Raw genomic sequence first — 5,581 nt, 5'->3', positions numbered from 1 at the left:
TCCCCTCCCCCCTCCAGGGGGTCCTGGCGACCGTGGCCGCCAGATCCCCCCCCCCTCCCTCCCTTGACCCCAACCCCCCCACCCCCTCCCTCCCCTCCCCCCTCCCTCCAGGGGGTCCTGGCGACCACGGCCGCCAGACCCCCCCATCCCTCCCTCGACCCCGCCCCTGCTCCCCTCCCCCCCTTCGCCCCCCCTTCCCTACCCGGCTCCCCTCCCCCCCTCCCCTCCCCCCCTCCTTGGGGGTCTGGCGGCCGCGGCCGCCAGAACCCCCCCACCCCGTCCCTCCCCTCCCCCCTCCAGGGGGTCCTGGCGGCCGTGGCTACCAGACCCCCCCCTCCCTCCCTCGACCCCAACCCCCCCCTACCCCCTCCCTCCCCTCCCCCCTCTAGGGGTCCTGGCGGCCACGGCCACCAAACCCCCCCCCTCCCTCCCTCGACCCCAACCCCCCCACCCCCTCCCTCCCCTCCCCCCTCCAGGGGTCCTGGCGGCCGCGGCCGCCAGACCCCCCCCTCCCTCCCTCGACCCCAACCCCCCCCACCCCCTCCCTCCCCTCTCCCCTCCAGGGGTCCTGGTGGCTGCGGCCGCCAGACCCCCCCTCCCTCCCTCGACCCCAACCCCCCCCACCCCCCCTGGCGGCCGTGGTTGCTAGACCCCCCCCCTCCCTCCCTCGACCCCAACCCCCCACCCCCTCCCTCCCCTCCCCCCTCCAGGGGTCCTGGCGGCCGCGGCCGCCAGACCCCCCCCTCCCTCCCTCAACCCCAACCCCCCCTCTCCCTCGACCCCAACCCCCCGACCCCCCTTGGCAGCCGCGGTCGCCAGACCCCCCCCCTCCCTCCCTTGACCCCAACCCCCCCCAACCCCCTCCCTCCCCTCCCCCCTCCAGGGGGTCCTGGTGGCCGCGGCCGCCAAACCCCCCCTCCCTACCTCGACCTCGCCCCCGCCCCTGCCCCTCCCTCCCCCCCTCCCTACCCGGCACCCCTGCCCCTCCCGCCCCCGCCCTCGCCCCCGCCTACCACCCCCTCCCTCCCCTCCCCCCTCCAGGGGGTCCTGGCGGCTGTGGCCGCTGGAACCCCCCCTCTCCCTCCCTCCCTCGACCCCGCCCTCGCCCCCGCCCCTCCCTCCCCCCCCTCCCTACCTCCCTCGACCCCGCCAGAACCCCCCCTCCCTCGCTCCCTCGATCCCGCCCCTACCCCCGCCCCTCCCTACCCGGCTCCCGTCCCCCCCCCCCCTCTCCACCCTCTCCTGCTCCTCCCCTCCTGGTGAACCTCTCTCCCTCTAGTTCCTCTCTCTTCAAATTTAAAAAAAAAAATCTAGATAAAGAATTAATCAAAAAAATTTGCAAGTACCTGGTAATCAAAAAAATTTGCAAGTACCTGGGAAAAGTTTGTAAGTTTGCTCTTTCTTACTTTCTTGCTCTTCCTTCCTTGCTTTCTTGATCGTCCTTGCTTTCTTGCTTCAATGAATGAAATGAGGGGAGAATGAATGAAGAAGGAAGACTATATATAAGAAAAATTAGGTTTTCCTCCTCCTCTCCTATTGGCTTTCCATTCCTCCCCTCTCTCCTATTGGCTTTTCATTTATCCCCTCTCCCATTGGCTCCCATTACTCCCCCTCTCCCATTGGACCCCCATCCCTCATCCCAATCTTCCATTAGCCCTCCCCCCATCCATTTCTTCTTCCTTCCCCATTGCCACCACTCCCATCCCACATTTCCACCACGTCCCATACTCCTCCCATGTCCCAAAATCCCATATTTCCCCATTTCACCCTCCTCTTTTTCATCCCCTATTAACTCTCCTCACTCATTTCACTCCCTTATTATCCTACTTCCCTATTACCTTCCCCTCTCCCATTCCATTCTTCCCTCCCCACTCTCACTTCCACTTCCCGGTTACTCACTTGCCATATTTGAAAACTATTAATATATTATTATACTATTTTTTATACTTATTATCATACACCCCTATTACTTCCCTCTCCCATTCCACTCCTCCCGCCTCACTCCCACTTCCACTTCCCATTACTCACTTGCTATACACATTTGCAAACTATCAATATATTATTATATGATTTTTTATACTATTTGCAAACTTACATGTGGGCAAAATCACAGGTGTCAAAGCGATCCTATTGTGGTCATATAACAACTGTGCTTTTATTCAAGGGCGTATTTATCCTCATCAACAAGCTTATTTACTCAAGGTATGAAGTGCATAATTTGTGCACTAGGTGTTTACTTTGTTGTATCAAAATTGTTTGCCACACACACACACATATACACATACCGAGAATTTTCTAATATTATCGCATCTACATTTCTCCGATGGGCACAAAACTTTGTACACGCCTCAACCTAGGTCGTATTGACTTGCATACAAAGTGGTGCACCCATCCCATAAGTACTTGTTCGGATAACACACCTCCAAACGTATTTTATGACGATTGTGCATAACACTAGGAACAAAATGGTGTATAATGTGCGATCGACTATGCAAAGCATATCCAATGGACACAAGACTTTGCACATTCCTCAACCTAGGCAGTATTGACTTGTGTGCAAAGTGGCATCCCCATCCGATAAGTACTTGTTTGAAAAATACACCTAGGATCGTGTTTTTTGACGGTTGTACATGACACCAAGGCCAAAAATGGTATTTAATACTCAATCTACCATGTAAAGCATATCCGATGGGCACAATACTTTGCACGTGCCTCAAAAGCGGTGGTATGGTATTCCATGCAAAGTGGAACGCCCATTCAATAAGTACTTGGTATGATAATATACCTATTAAGAGCGTGTTCTTTGATGGATGTGCATAACACTAGGGGGAAAATGGTGTATAATGTGTGATCCCCCATGCAAAGCCTAACCGATAGACACAATACTGTGCACGCACATCAACCTAGTTGAAATTTACTTTCTTGCAAAGTGGCTTCCCTATCTGACAAGTACTTTTTAGAATATCACACCTAGGACCATGTTTTTTATTGGTTGTTGTCCATGACACTAAGGCAAAAACGCTGATTTATGCTTAATCGACAATGCAACGCATATGCGATCATCACAATACTTTGCACACATCTCAACCTAGGTATTATTGAATTACATGCAAAGTGGCGTGCCCATCCCATAAGTACTTAGTCGAATAGCACATCTAGGACCGCGTTTTTTGACGGTTGTGCGTGACACTAAGACCAAAACAATGTTTAATGCTTGTTCGACAATGCAAAGCATATCCGATGGGCACAATACTTTGCATGAGTCTCAACAATTGTGATATTGCATTGCATGCAAAGTGGTACACCCATCTGATAAGCAGTTGGTCGGATAACACACCTAAAAGCGTATTTTTTTATGGTTGTGTATGACATTGAGGCACAAATGGAGTTTAATACATGATATATCATGCAAAGTACATCCGATGGGCACAATACTTTGTACCCACCTCAACCTAGGTGTTATTGAGTTGCATGAAAAGTGGCGTGTCGGTTAGATAAGTACTTGATCCGATACCACACCTAGGACCGTGTTTTTTTACAAATGTGCTTGACACTAAGGCAAATACGGTGTTTTATGCTTGATCAACAATGCAAAGAATATCCGATGGGCACAATACTTTGCATACACCTTCAACTAGGTGGAATTGACTTACATGCAAAGTGGCACGCCCATCCCATAAATGCTTGATCGGATAATATACCTAGCAGTGTGCTTTTTTACAGATGTGCATGATGACACTAGAGCAAAAATAGTATTTAATGCTCGATCGACCATGCAAAGGATATCCGATGGGCACAACACTTTTCCTACACCGCAACCTAGGTGGTATTGAAATGTTCTCAAAGAGGCACACCCATCCGATAAGTACTTGGTCAGATAACACACCTAAGGGCGTGTTTTTTTGCGGATGTGCATATCACTACGGAAAAAATGGTGTATAATGCGTGATCGACCATGCAAAGCATATCCGATGGTGACAATACTTTGCACGCACCTCAACATAGTTGAAACGGACTTTCTTGCAAAGTGGAGCCCCCATCCGATAAGTACTTGTTTGATTAACACACCTAGGACCGTGTTTTTTCATGGTTGTGCATGACACTAAGGCAAAAACGGTGTTTTATGCTTCATCGACAATGCAAAGCATATCCGATGGGCACAATAATTTGTACACACCTTCAACTAGGTGGAATTGACTTACATGCAAAGTGGCACTCCCATCCCATAAGTGCTTGATCGGATAACATACCTAGCAGCGTGTTTTTTACGGATGTGCATGACACTAGAGCAAAAATAGTATTTAATGCTCGATCGACCATGCAAAGGATATCCGTGGGCACAACACTTTTTGTAGGCCTCAACCTAGGTGGTATTGAAATGTTCTCAAAGAGGCACACCCATCCGATAAGTACTTGGTTAGATAACACACCTAAGGGCATGTTTTTTTGCGGATGTGCATATCACTACGGAAAAAACGGTGTATAATGCGTGATCGACCATGCAAAGCATATCCGATGGTGACAATACTTTGCACGCACCTCAACATAGTTGAAACGGACTTGCTTGCAAAGTGGAGCCCCCATCCGATAAGTACTTGTTTGATTAACACACCTAGGACCGTGTTTTTTCATGGTTGTGCATGACACTAAGGCAAAAACGGTGTTTTATGCTTCATCGACAATGCAAAGCATATCCGATGGGCACAATAATTTGCACACACCTTCAACTAGGTGGAATTGACTTACATGCAAAGTGGAATTCCCATCGCATAAGTACTTGATCGGATAACACACCTAGCAGCGTGTTTTTTTACGGATGTGCATGACACTAAGGCAAATATGGTATTTAAATGCTCGATCGACCATGCAAAGCATATCCGATGGGCACAATACTTTTCCTACGCCTTAACCTAGGTGGTATTGAAATGTTCTCAAAGGGGCACACCCATCCGATAAGTACTTGGTCAGATAACATACCTAAGGGCGTGTTTTTTTCGGATGTGCATATCACTACGGGAAATACGTTGTATAATGCATAATCGACCATGCAGAGCATATCCGATGGTGACAATACTTTGCATGCATCTCAACCTAGTTGAAATGGACTTGCGTGCAAACTGGAGCTCCCATTCGATAAGTACTTGTTTGATTAACACACTTAGGACCATGTTTTTTCATGGTTGTGCATGACACTAAGGCAAAAATAGTGTTTTATGCTTGATCGTCAATGCAAAGCATATCCAATGGGCACAATACTTTGCACACACCTTCAACTAGGTGGAATTGACTTACATGCAAAGTGGCACACCCATCCCATAAGTGCTTGATCGGATAACATACATACTTTTCGTACGCCTTAACCTAGGTGGTATTGAAATGTTCTCAAAGAGGCACACCCATCTGATAAGTACTTGGTCAGATAGCATACCTAAGGGCATGTTTTTTTGTGGATGTGCATATCACTACGGGAAAAACATTGTATAATGCATAATTGACCATGCAGAGCATATCCCATGGTGACAATACTTTGTGCGCATCTCAACCTAGCTGAAACGGACTTGTGTGCAAACTGGATCCCCCA

This window comes from Dipteris shenzhenensis, chromosome 21 (genome assembly GCF_047967505.1).
Source record: "Dipteris shenzhenensis isolate YYH24624 ecotype China chromosome 21, Dip_SZ_1.0, whole genome shotgun sequence".
NCBI classification, from domain to species: domain Eukaryota; kingdom Viridiplantae; phylum Streptophyta; class Polypodiopsida; order Gleicheniales; family Dipteridaceae; genus Dipteris; species Dipteris shenzhenensis.
This window is presented reverse-complemented; position numbering follows the sequence as displayed.